Below are 14,153 nucleotides of genomic sequence, written 5' to 3'. Positions count from 1 at the left end.
GTTTAAGGGAAAGAAATATGAGAATTCAGAGGCAGACCCTCATAGGGTAAATATTTGGAATCATTTTCAAATTTCTCTTCATAAGTAATTCCCAGTTCTCGCCTACAGGAAGAAGTTTGTTGGCCCTCACTCTAGAGGTCATAGTTGGTTTTTGTTATTTGGGGAGAGATTGTCACAAACTGCTGATAAATTTGTATTCCACATTTAGGTGTTTTCTCCTTCTGGAATGTCCTTTAGCTGGGGGGCTCTGATGATGTGTAGCTAATGAATGGGACATTTCCCATACCCCATGCCGGTCTCCCTACACCACACATGTGTGCCCTCCCTTTCCCTGCCTTTATATCAAGTCTCCCCACAGGACCCGTGAGTGCCTCCTTTTCATAAACCCGTTCCTTACTTGTTAAGTGGATGACGTGTGTCATCTGGGAACGTCAGGGTGGTCACCACTGGGAGAAGTGAATAAACCATGACGCCTAGACTGATAACCTGGAATTCCTAGTCAGACTTCCCAGTGCGCTCAGATGACAGAAGCACAGCCTCCTGCACAGCTCTTCCTGTGTCCCTTACCACAGCTCTGCAGTCCCCTCCACGGCGTTTTCAGAGTGCGCCTGTTGTGTGGCGTGTGCAGCTAATACACTGTGGAGTTTTCCTTCTGTGCTTTAGTCTGCCTTTTGGTTTTCTTACTCTTTTTGTTCCACATGTCTAATTTCTCGTACAATTTACCCAAATTTTACTATAATTAAAGTTGAAGCCACTGAGAAGGTTATAATTTGGCTTAACACACCAGAGTTAGAGATAGCTGTGACTTTTGGATAATAACCAGCAAGTTAGTCCACATAATGTCACAACACATTTTTTTACATATTAATCAGCTGTACAGGAAAGCTCTGCTTCCCAAAATGCTTGCTTAGAGAGGCATTGTTACTTAAGTTTGCTGTGAGATTCCTACTGCCTAACCCTAATGTGATGTCCAGGAGATCCAACCCAGAGCCTTGCTTGTTATGCCAGGCATGTGTTCTGCCCTTACTGCATATATTTAAGGATGTTTTAGCGGCTGGTCAGCTCTGTTGAAGGTGTGAGGTGCACATGTGCACATGTTCATGTGGGGACCCAAGGGCAGCCTTAAGCGTCATTCCGTAGACTCAACTGGCTGCTCAGCTAGTGAACCCCAGGGATCTGCCTGTGACTATGTCTCCAAATGCTGGGATTGCATTCACACACCACCACACCCAACTCCACACATGTGTCATGGTGTGCATGTGGAAGTGAGAGGACAACCTTGTAAGTCTTTCCCTTTGTGTGTGCTCTAAGGATCAAACTCGGGCCCCCGTGTTTGCATGGCAGGCACTGTATTGTTTTCAGAATCAGTAAGGCATTCTCATCTTGCTTTCTCTGCGTATGGATGGTGGTTGACTCTCTGCCTTTCCTCTTCCCAGAATTCTCTTAGTCTGGTTACCCCGCCTATACTATATATATTGACTACTGGCCAGTCAGCATTTTATTAAGCCAATATGAATGACAAATCTTTATAACATACAAAAGCATTATCCCACAACATGTCCTGTAACTTGGTTGGCAGTATAGATCAGCGCTGTATTTCTGCTTAACAAGAAAGCCAGTTTCCTTGGAGGCTGAAGGAGTTGTTTACTTCAGAGCAGTCTTTGGGCTCCTGACCCAGCATTCTTGCCATCTCACTAGGGCATGGCTGTGAACACATCCTGTTACTCTTACCAAAGGCCACGCCCTGTCCCATTCAGTCCTCAAGGCATCAGTAGGGGTAGGTCCAGGAAGAAGGGCCGTGAAGTGACAACCAGTTCAGTGCATTCTAGTAATAAGTGACAAAAATAAACGTTTGAAAGTTTGACACACTGTAGAAAGCATCATTGTTATACTACTTCCAATTAAGGGCGCTGTGTTTTAAGAAATGCCACCAAGTGAACCTGGTGGTCATGAATACAAGAACAAGAACTTGGAAGCTTTCATTTACAGCACACTTGTTACCTCAGTGTTTTCTGTGTGGTTATTTTCTTTCCCATAACACAGTCTCTTCCTTATCCCCAGAACAACACAAGTAAACACTAAGAGCTGCATCAGAGGGGACAGGAGCCTCACTATTGGTGAAATGCATGTCAATGCAAGTAAGGACCACCCACAGAAAGTACTAGGCATGGTGACACGTGCCTGTAAGATTACTGAGAGGCAAGCAGTAGGGTCCTGGCCCTCACTGGCCACAAGCCTAGCTGAGTATACCAGCTCCAGGTTCTTCAAGAGACACTGTCGCGAAAACTAAGCTAGAGAGCAGTAGAATACACCCACCACTGATCTCTGCTTCCTTGTGTGTGCACAGGCAGACATACAAAAGGAAGAGGTGGGGAATCCCACTCCCCTTTACACTGCAACCACTTCTGAGGGCGGTAGCAGCGCTTTAATCCCAGCACTCAGGAGGCAGAGGCAGGCAGATCTCTGTGAGTTCTAGGCCAGCCTGGTCTACAAGAACTAGTTCCAGGACAGACTTCAAAAATTACAGAGAAACCCTGTCTTGAAAATCAAAAAATAAATAAATAAAAATAAAAAAGATTGCCTTTATGTTATGTAACAATTTGTCTGCTTTTTATTTTAACTTTCATTTTTTATTTATTGATAATTTCTAAAATCTTCCCAGGAATTGAAAGTAGATATCCGCCCCACCACACACACAAGGACGCCAGTTAGTCCAATGATAGGCAGTCCTGACTCAGGATTTGACGACTGCGATGTGTCATTGAGTGGAGCTGTCTGCTCTGACCTTACCTAGGCTGCAGACTCTCACTCCTAACTCCCCCACAATTGATTGCATAGCTATGAGCATAAAGACATTACAATGAACGAAAATTTTGAATCTTTAAGTATATACTCACAAGCAACAGTAGTTGAAAATGGGTTATGTTCTTTGGGTGCCTTGGAGGTTTAGAAAATGTAAACCCACTCATACTTGTACTGGAGATTTCTTGACATTTGCTGTGGCAAATGTTCTCACTTAGATCTTATGTTAACATAAAGATCTTCAGACTGCTTTTGAAATCAATTTCTACCATAAGAAATAAATTGCAATTTTAGTACAGGGTCACCTCCTGAAGTTCTTGAATGGTAATTGCTGGGCATTAGACAGTTCCCATGGCAACATTAGTGAGCCCTTGCTCTAATTGTAGGTACAGACTGAGTCACCCTCATTGCCACTGACCTTGACTGAATCATGGATCTTAGTAGTTAACTGGACAAAAGTGTGGGTCTTGGTCCTGCTCGTTAGGCACCTGTAACCCCAGCTTTAATCGTCCTGGTGGAATACGGTGTGGGGTAGCAGTGCTTGAGGCAGGCTCTCTTCAGATAGGCTCGCCTGTATCAGGTAGGGTCACAGCATTAGACTTGGAGTATTTCTGACTTATTTCTAATAAATTATTTAGTATAACAATAATATTTAAGTTTTTTAAGTTCTCGGGTTAAGATCTCAGTATTTTAATGCACATTTTTTATTCAAAAAGCTGAATGTATCTTAATGTTTTGTTCTTTTTGTTGTTGTTTGTTTGTTTGTTTGTTCGTTTGAGACAGGGTTTTTCTGTAGCTTTGGAGCCTTTCCTGGAACTAGCTCTTGTAGGCCAGACTGGCCTCGAACTCACAGAGATCCACCTGCCTCTGCCTCCCAAGTGCTGGGATTAAAGGCGTGAGCCACCAGCGCCCCGGATGATGTTTTGTTCTTAAATGTTTCCTTAGTTAGTATTTGTGTCCATCCTGCATTTTAAAAATATTTTATTATGCTCATTGTGTCTGCGTGGATGTGCAAGTATTCTCTCTAATAGTCAGAGATGTCAGACCCCTGGAGCTGGACCTAGAGGCTGGAGTTGTAAACTGCCCAAAATGAGTTGTGGGGTCCAAACTCAGGTCCTCTGGAAGAGCACCGAGCCAGCTCTCTCACCCTGGTTCGGATTTTCCCACCGCGTCAGCACACCCCTTTCTCCTGTTTCACACACTTCCACACAGGAGCAGGTGCTTACCGCTGTGATTCCTTTTCTGGATCTTGGGAATAGTGGGCCTTTCTTCTCTGATGACTTACTGTGGTCACGTGAACAGGCTGACTCCACAGCTTCCAGAATCTTGAAAGTCATCATTCAAGTTGTAACTTTTCATTACAATGTTGAATCTGATCTGCATATGCAGTATTGAGTGATTTAATGGCATCGGTTTTTACTTTTGAATAAACTTTACCATCTTTTGAAGTCGTGATTATGCTTCTGATTTAAGAAAGAACAGAGTGAGGACTGGGGAGATGGCTCAGCAGGGTAAGGTGCTATGGTTGGCCTGATATCTGGGTTCAGGGCCCACATGGTGGAAGGAGGAAGTAACTCCTAGAAGTTGTCCTCACAACTGGTCTAAGTGGTCACGCCGTGGCATGTTCATGCCCCCACCCCATATACACAGTAAGTAAATAAGTAACAACAAGAAACTGTTCTTGGGTCTAGAGAGATGGTTCAGCAGTTAAGAGTATTAGCTTCTCTTTCAGAAGACCCGGGTTCAATTCTCAGCACCACATGGTGGTTAACAACCATCTGTAACTCCAGGGAGCCAACACCTTCTGGCCTCCAAAGACACCAAGCATGCATATCCTACCCATATATACATGCAGGCAAAACACTCATACACATAAGCATAAATAAATAATTTTTAAAATGCTTCTGTAGTCTTATATATTTTTATATAAATATTTAGTCTTTTTTTGCTAAAGTATTTTATAGTAAATCCTGAAATTTTATCTTTTCATACTTGGATATACATCTCCAAAAATAATGTCATTTTCTTTTATAATCTCACACCATGTCTTAATTAGGGTTTCTATTACTGTGAAGAGAGCCATGACCACGGCAACTCTTACAAAGGAAAACATTTCACTGGGGCTGACTGACAGTTTCAGAGGTTTTATAGTCAGTTATCAACATGGCAGGGAGCAAGATTGGTTATGCAGGCCAATGTGGTGCTGGAGAGGTAGCTGAGAGCAGGAAGGGAATGAGCTGAGACCTCAAAGCCCGCCCCCAGTGACACATTCCTCCCACACCACGCCTGTGCGCCTATGGACCATTCTCATTTCATTATCATATCCAACAAAAGCAGTAATATTCCCAAGGCACACTCTCGTGTAGCATAATCATATTTCTCTTGAATTCTCAAAAATGGCTGTTGGCAGTGTGTTAAAATTAGAATTAAAATTCACACATTTGGTCGTTATGTCTCCTAAGACTTTAAATTAGAGCAATCCACTTCCCTTTTTTTCCCTAGCCACTATCATATTGCAGAAGTCAACCACTTGTGAGGAATCTTCCCCATTCTAAGCATGCTTTGTCTTGTTGTTGTTTTGTTTTTTATTTGCTATTGGCCCCTATTTAATCTGTTCTCTTTTCCTCATACTTACTGGAGATGGGCACTTTTACTTAAGACTTGCATAGATACAGACGGATTTGTCTTTCTTGGCAAGAGTTCTTCAGAGGGGTCCAGCCTGCTTCCCACACCAGATTGGGCTGTTCCTTTTAGTCCTGTTCTGTGATGGGGACTTGATTGTGTTTTCCCAAACTGCAAATGTTGAAGCCCTTGCCACCAGAACTGTGTTTGAATACTGAGCCTTAGTGGGTAATTAGGATTAAAAAAGACCATAAGGATGGTGCCCTTGTCTGGTAGAGCTGGTGGCCTTACAGGGAGAGAGAAACACCACAGAGGCAGAGTCCTGGGAGAGCATTGGGAAGGTGGCTGTCTCCAGCTGGGAAGCTGAAAATGTCCCTAGTGAATGTCATGTATTTGCTTCCTCATCTCTGAATGCATGTTATGGTTTTCCTTTCTCTTGTCAGCATCTTGTCTATTTTTGTTTGCAGTTGACAAAAAGAAATGCGCTACTTTCGTTTTTCTGATCTGTTCACTTAGGTTTATATTTTCATTTCTTCCACCCTGCTTTCTTTGGGTTTTTTTGTTTACTATCCAGTTTTTCTCTTTGTGATTGCCTATATGAGTTTGCATTTTGGTTGGCCAGAGAGGGAGCACACCCTGTTCCCAGAAACTCACAACCACTGATAACTCCATCTAGTGCCCCATTGGGCACCTCCACTCACATATCCACACACAGACACATAATTAAAAAGTTGGGTACTTTGTTTGTTTTCAATTCTCACTGTGTAGTCCTGACTGGCCTGGAGCTTGTTTAGTCAGCCTGGCCTCTAACTCACAGTAATCTACCTGATATGAAAAAAAAAGATTAAGAGACTGGATTTTTATTTTTCATTATTGTGTTTATTTGTGTGCGAGTGTGTGCATACACACACATCCAGGCACACACACACACGCCACAGAGCACACGTGCAGGTCGGAGGAAGAGGACAGCTCCTAGAAGTCCATTGTCTCCTGCCACCTGCGTGATCCATAATTCGGACTCGGGTCACAGAATCTGCATGTAGGTGCCTCCTTCTGCTGCACCACCTTTCTGGCTGTGTTTTCTTTAAATGCACCTTTGGTTGCAATTCTTCATTACCAGTTCCATTGACTCTGAGCTCTTCATGTTTCCTTAGTGACTTCTAAGGTCTCTTCCATGATTTTGACTCTTGTGACATGATGCTAATGTTTTTCTTTGTTGTCATCGATCTTCCATGTATGGAGTCCCTGCTTTCATTCCATTAAATCTCTCTCCCATCCAAAGCTGTTTGGTTTTTCTTTGAAGGGTTTTGAGGCACCACCCACCCACACATCTCTCTCTCACACACACACACACACCTCACACACACACACACACACACACACACACACACTTCCTTCCTGTCTCTCTATGAAGATTGTGAAAATAATTTCCTTTTTCTTTTCTATCCCTTTAAAAATTTCTTTACATTGGGACTGAATTAATGGCTCAGCAATTAAGAGCATTGGCTGCCCATCCAGCGGACCAGGTTTAATTCCCATCACCCATGTGGCACTTCACAACTGTCTGTAACTCCAGTTCTGGAATCCAGTGCCCTCCTCTGAGCTCCTTGGGCACAAGGCACACATGTGGTGCACAGGCATACATATAGGAAAACATTCATATACATAAAATTTAAAATGGGGGGGAAAAGACATTTTAAATTCTTTTTGCATTTTAAGTGTTTATGTTCTAGAATTTTTTTAGAAAAAATGGATTAGAAATCTATTTTTTATGGTCTGTGGTGTTGTTTTTGTTTTTCTGCTTGATTGCTTCTCAGGCTGGTTTCTTTTCTTGGCAGGAAACTGAGTCTTAGAGTTTGCTAACTTTGCTGATGTATTAAGTCTTCCTGGGTCCTTGCCTGCCTTTCTCTGCTACCTGTCTGTGCGCCATTTGTTAGCCCTGGAGTGGCTTTGCCCAGCCTGCTGCTGTGATAGAAATGTCCTCCACAGCGTCAGCCACAGAGCAAGCCCTTGCCGTCGCCTCTCATGTCGTGTTCTTCACACTGGCTGTGCTGGAGCGCAGCACCCTGGACCCCCATGTCAGTGCCTGTCGGTGCCCTGCCTGGCCTCCCTGGGCTGCTCTCCTGTGACTACTACGGTTCCCCAGTGCTTTTCACCCCACCAGAGTGGGTGTGAATAACCTGGGGCTGTCATAGCTGGAAGGTCCTGAGGCCCTGAGCCCAGCCCTTGTGACCTGTGACCTGAGTGCTCCACTTTTCTCTCTCCCAGACTCTTGCACTTGCAGTCCAAGCCAAACTGAATTTTTCAGCCATGTTGTGTTGTGTTCCCCTTCACTGCCAAGTCTCCTGTGCGTGTCCTTCCCTCCTCCTCACCTGTCTCCTACAGCTCATGCAGGTCTCAGCCTATTCATAAAATATATTCATTCATTGTAATAGCTACTTTAATGAGCCCTTTTTATCTGCTAGGAAAAACTACAAATGTTTCAAAGATACCATTCAATCTTCACCTTCTATAAAACAAGTAGTACTCTCATTTTTCAGATGTAACAGCTGAGGCTCAGAGGTCCCATGTTTTACTAAGAACAGATGGCTACTTAAACAAGGGATTCAAAGAGTTTGCTGGCCTAGCTCTAGCCTTGCGTTCATTCTGCTGTATCCCCAACCCTGGCCAATCCCACCTCAAGGGTCTCCACAGCACCCTGAGATGCCACCCTATCAGCATCTCTTCTCGAAGTGGCAGCGAGTGTGAGGCTCTGTCTGGATTAGCAGTCCGTCTCCAGCATCCCATCTGCCCACAGCTGTATTCTTCATTGTACTTGCACGCTATATGATAGATGCCATGCGTCTCTAACTTGTTTGGATGCTGGCCATTTAACCAAGACATAGAAATTGAAACTTGCAGGTATTTATGCTTATAAGCGGGTACACCTCCTCTGCGATTTGGGCCCATTAAGGACTTGTGAACCGACACTGGGATTTGTATCTGCAGTGTGCCACCAGCTGCAGATTCTCCCAACAGTTTCTTTATGCTTGAAAAGGGGGAGACTGGGGTGTCAGCATTTTTTCAGTGTCCCTTTATTACCTTCTTCTTTCAACTGTCTCTGCAGTGGGCTTGGAAGAAGGATGCCTCTAATAGCCTAGCCTCAGGTGTTGTTGAGTCCCTCCCTATGCCTGGGTCTTAGAAGTGCTGTTTTCTTTCCCTTCCCCAATGGTAACAGGTCTGTCTGTTCCCTTTCTCTCCACCACCGCCCCTCCCGTAGGAATATAGGGTATTGAACCCAGTGCTGAGGGTGATCTTTGGTTTTGTTAGCTTCTGTTCCTCTACCAGCATAAATGGATGTTGGCTCATGTCCTGGTGATAAGAGAAAGTGCCCCCCTCAGATTTGGGGCTGAGTGGGTGGGTTCCTGCTTCTCGCTGGAAGCAATGGAAGTTTGCCTATGTACCCTTGGTTTGGAGGATTTGCTGCCCAGCTTTTGCATAGCACAAGAGGATGGGCACCACCTCCACTGTATTTGGGGTCCTGACCTTCCAGCTCACCCTAGCTGCCATATGTAGCCCGGCTGAATTCCTGTGGATCTGTGGAGATCACATTCTCCACCAGCCCGGGTGAGGATGTTCTAGGCTGCCTTGCTCCTGTGGCGAAGCTCTCCATATGGATCATTTTATCTGGTTGACTTACAAAGTCATCCCTGTTGGGTGTAAGAAGACTTCAGAGTATGCAAACTTTCTGACTTTTCTGATGATAGAGTAAGAGAGGCATTTTTCCATGCCCCACTTCCTAAGCAGGAACCCAAGTCTATGTCTCTGGTGTGTCCTCTTCCACACACCCCCTTCACCTCATAGAGCCCATTAGAAGGAACTGAAACCCAACAGAGTGACTTGCCTAAGTCCATGCAAGCCAGGAACTCGAAGCCAGTCTAAGCTGCCGCGTGCTGCCCAATTGCTCCATGTGCTATCATCCTCAGCATGGCAGCTTAGTCCTGGCATAGTCCTGGCACTCAGACTTGTACACGTTTCCTCTCGTTGGCCACGGGTGTTCTGCCTTGAAGCCAGTGGTGGCCACATTCAACACAGTGGAAGAATCTAAAGCAAATTTTTAATTGGGTTGGTTTGGGGTCCCTCTGAGGAATTTTTTTATGCTGATCATATTTTTGGTGACTCTAAGAAAATTTGCTTTCTGGGTTGAGTAATGTTTGCATTTTTACAGAGGCTGAGACTTGAGCGAGAAGAGATTTTTAAGACTCACATAAAGCACTTGTTTTACAACTAACTTTTGTTAGTTATTTTATAACTAACTTTTGTTAGTTATTTTATAACTAACTTTTGTTAGTTATTTTATATTTTAGTTAGTTGTTTTATAACAAATAACTAAGTTAACTGACTCAGCACGCCTTACTGCACTAGTGAGAGTAAGCCTGCAGAAAGAACAGATGGAAGGGTTGGGTTCTCTGTGCATTTGTCTGAGGACAAGGCGCATCTTCTCAGGGTGTTGTTTTACTGGGATTTATTCAAAATCTTACTTATTACAGGACGTGAAAGGGTGTTTCTTAAGAAGAATGAAAATGTGTGCTGATTCTGAAGGTGACCATTTCAGTTGTCAGGCTCTGGCGCATGTGCAGTCTCAGCTGCTGGCAGAAGCCGGGGAAGGTGGCCAGCTCTGCTCCAAATAGCACTCAGAGCCACTGGAGCCTGACGGGCAGGGCAAAGCCACTCTGGGCTGTGCTCTGGCCCAGTAACAGCCCCCTCTCCAGCTCACGCTGCAGCAGTCGTCGGCAGACAGCTGGGCCTTGATCGAAACATTCCTTTTTTAAGAATTGTCTGACCATTTTCTTGTTATGGAAAGCTATGTGAAGTTAGCCAATGTCCCCTAGTGGCCACAGTTACCTTGCCACGGTGCCACCAGTGCCAGCACGCTAGTATGATGTAGATGACTGCTCCCAGGGCTCTAGCTGAGGCCCGTGGGCCACATTCAGAATGTGTCCAAGGAAAGGTGAGGAAGACCCCAGGGTTCTACATTCCCACACGAGAGCAGCAGCCAGAACTCTGTTTCCACACCACCTGCTTCTCTACTTTATTAAAGTTACCTATTGTCTCCTTTGGTCCCTTGGTTTATCCTTGGGCTATGATTTGTGTGTAATATAAAGCCAGTTCTTTCTATCACAAGCTGGATGTTTTGGGACAGATCCAGGTCTGGCTAGAAATGACATGGTCAAAAAGCTTTTCAGTGTGTGCCAGTGAATTAACAACATAAAGATAACAAGAGTCTATCACCGAAAGATGGCCTTTGAAGGCCAGGGAGCCGTGCCTGTGCATTTCCTCCCCGCCCCACCTTTGGCAGAGTCCCATTAATTTTGTTGAAGGTTTTATTTTCTGCTGAAAATGCAAGAAATTTAGGCAGCTTTCTTGGAATTCCCCCAAAACTAATACAAACAAGATACATATGTGTCTCTTAAGGAAACTAAAAATAAATGATTTGAAACTGTATAAATTCCCTCTTAAAAGGAAAAGGAAGTTTATAAAATGAGAAGCAACTCTGACTGTTGTTAACTGGGTAAGATATTCCCACAACTGCCGACTTATCCATCAGTATTGAGTTACTATTTAACATAGAGTTGTTGGGCTTTCAGTCAGAAATGCCTAAGACTGGGTGGGATTGTTCAGGGTCACACACACACACACCTTGGCTTGCTGACTTGGTCTGGGCTCCGTTCTTGCCATGTAAGCTGCATTTAGCTAAAAAGAACAGATTGTGCATCGAGAAGGCTCCCATTTTTATTGCCTCCGAAAACTTGGTTGCTCTATTCATGAACCATGGCATGGACTTCTGATTTTGAAGTAGGGATTTCCCCTGTAGCTCAGACTATCCTAGATTATGAGATCTTCCTACCTCTGCCCTGAGTATTATTTCATTTTATTTTTGTGTTTCTGAGGTAGGGTCTGGAACTTGGCTGGCCTCAAAGGGATCCACCTGCCTCGGTCTCCGAGTTCTGGGACTAAAAGCGTATACAAGCTTACCCAGATATGGTTCATTAGTCCTAAATGAGACAAAATTTACTTTATTTTAATATTTTTTTAATGTGTATGAGCGTTTACCTGAATCCATGTCTGGTGCCAACAAGTCAGAAGAGGGCATCGGATCCCTAGAACTGACTGTGAGCCGCCCTGGGATCCTCAGAACTGAACCCAGGTCCTCTTTGAAAGCAGCGTTTTAACCACCTAGCCATCTCTAGAGCCCTGTACTTGCATTAAATTTTAACTGGTCCTTTGGGGGATAGTATACAGAAAACTGATTTACACTGTGGAATAAAATAAGCTTTATAAAAATACTTTTTTATTTAAATAACCATGTTCCCCCTATTCTCTCAAAATCAACTTTGCCAGAAACAAAATTCGAGTTGGTTGTGGGACTGGCAGTCAAGCTGGCATGGTAACCTACATCTAAACCCCAACACTCTCTTGAGTTTGAGGCTTGTTTGGTTTGCAGAGAGGGTTAGTTCCAGGACAGCCAGGACAACACAGAGAAACCCTGTCTTGGAAAAAACTTCTTTGCCTTTTGTTCTTCTCATTTGGTAGTAATATATAATGTAAAAATGATTCCTTTTGTTTTTAAGGACTTCAAAGTCTACAAGTTCCTACTTTGGAAAGAAGGTCCTGCATCTCTTAGAATTCCTACTCAACCTCACATCACACATTTTCAGGGCTTTACAAATGCAACTGAATGGGAGCTTCATGCAAAACAATATCTAGAGGAGGCTGAGGGCTTAGTTCAGTGGCAGCTCATGCTTAGCATGGTCAAGGCCTGGAGCTCAATTCCCAGCACCATTTTTTAAAAACCAAGTAGTGTGGAATAACATGATTAAATGACCTTTTAGATCTGTCTAAAGTAAGTCCTGGGATTAAGTAGTACTGTCTTTAAAAAGAAACACTCCAATTAATTTCATGCTAATTTTTCATCCATTTACAAGTAGGGATTATTGCCTAGTAATGGTTTTTAAAATGAAACAAAAAGAACCTTATTGATTTCATGTCATGTGCTATGGGTACCTGCCTCAGAATCCAGTCAAAGTGGCAACTTGAAGATTCAAATTAAATTGCATATTGTGTTTATTGGGATGGCATTTCTTGGAAAGTAGAATTAACCAAAAGTTTGATACTGTTGTTTTTAGCAAATCTGAATTCCCCTGGCACGTAATTTACCCTGATTATCTCATGATTTGCTTGGTGCCTGGAAGCTGCAGTTGATCTTCCAGTGGGAAGCACAGACCCACAGAGTGGTTTCGTTTCTAGGAAACAACACAGTAGGAACCCTGGCTCTTTCTTAAAGGATAATTAAAGTGGTTAGCAAAGAACTCTGCCACTTACCATGAAAATGGACTGGTTGCCAGAGCTGTGTGCTGTGTATTCAAGAACAGACCAGTTGACCACTGGGATGGACATAAGAGGGCGAGGAGTCTAGCACTGCAGTAGCCACCAGCCTTACTGCCCAGCAACTCCAGAGCACATTTTAGGATCGTAGTCCAGACTTCCTAACTCATGACTGAGCTAAGGAATTACTAGTTTAAATAAAATGATGTCTATAGCAGTTCTTGGTACAAATTTAGGGACATAATTAAAACCAATCAATGTAGATACCTCCTTCAAGTCACCCTCATTTATTTCTCAGGAATTAGTGCCTTTAAGAGCCCTTATGGGAATAGCTATAATTGGCATCCAGCTGGTGCAGCCTAAGGGCCGCCTGCTCTGTGCAGCCTGCATCCAATAGGACGGATGGTGCATACTAGTTAAATATTTAGAGTGGTACCCAGGCTGTGATCAAGAAGAAATTGACCTTATCTCATGTGCTGTGATTTAGAGTCAACTTTATATTGAAATTTTAGTAATGTAAATTATTTACAATGTTGTATGTTAAAAGAGATATTGATAGAAAGCTCTTATAGTCAGTGACCCATTCTAATTTAAACTTGAACTTCTAAATTATATATAATTTCTTATTTTTCTGTTCTGATCACCTCACAACATGAAAATACCAAAGCTGCTTTACAATCCAGCAAAATTTGACATCTTGTAAAATATCTTCACTCTATTTCCCCAACCTTATTTCCAGTTAATCTAAATAATGATAGAAACTATATTTTCTTGTCATTTTATATATATGCAGCTAAACTATAACATATTAAAGAATAGCATTAGAACTTACCAGGGAGCCAGGCGTGGTGATACATTCATTAAATCAGAGCACTTGCAGGCAAGTGGATCTCTGTAAGTTCCAAGATAATCTGAGCTACGTTGCAAGTCCTATGCCAGCCAAAACTGTAATAGATAGCCCACCCAAGAAAATGCAGCTACCAAGAAGCCATGTTAAGATCCTCTTTTTTGGGGGGCGGTGTTATGTGGAAATTCTTGCACCACATTGGGCACTGTTTGTAACCATATGTAATCAGAGGCAGAATTTTTCTTTTATTCCAACCTCCCAATCCCAAATAAACACACAGAACTTACATTAATTACAAAATGCTCAGCCAGTAGCGCAGGCTTATTACTAACTAGCTCTTAGATTTTAAGTTGACCCATCTTTCTTATTTATGCTCTGCCACGTGGCGGTACCTCTATTAGCATGGCACATTCATTTTCTGCATCTAGCTGGCAACTCCTCTGACTTTTCCCTTCCTCTTCCTAGAATCCTTAGTTTGGTCACCACGCCTATACTTTTTGCCTAGCTACTGGCCAAT

The 14,153-nt window shown here is 43.3% G+C and overlaps 1 protein-coding gene across 3 annotated transcripts in view; it reads left to right on the top strand.

The window, feature by feature from the left end:
* The window catches only part of Dym (dymeclin), a 288,571-nt gene that overhangs the window by 206,192 nt on the left and 68,226 nt on the right, over positions 1-14,153 (top strand). The gene's annotated exons all lie outside the window — the stretch shown is intronic.

The sequence above is a fragment of the Myodes glareolus genome, chromosome 13, assembly GCF_982192425.1.
Source record: "Myodes glareolus chromosome 13, mMyoGla1.1, whole genome shotgun sequence".
Taxonomy (NCBI): Eukaryota; Metazoa; Chordata; class Mammalia; order Rodentia; family Cricetidae; genus Myodes; species Myodes glareolus.
The sequence above is the reverse complement of the archived record's forward strand: the minus strand, read 5'-3'. Positions and strand labels throughout refer to the sequence as shown.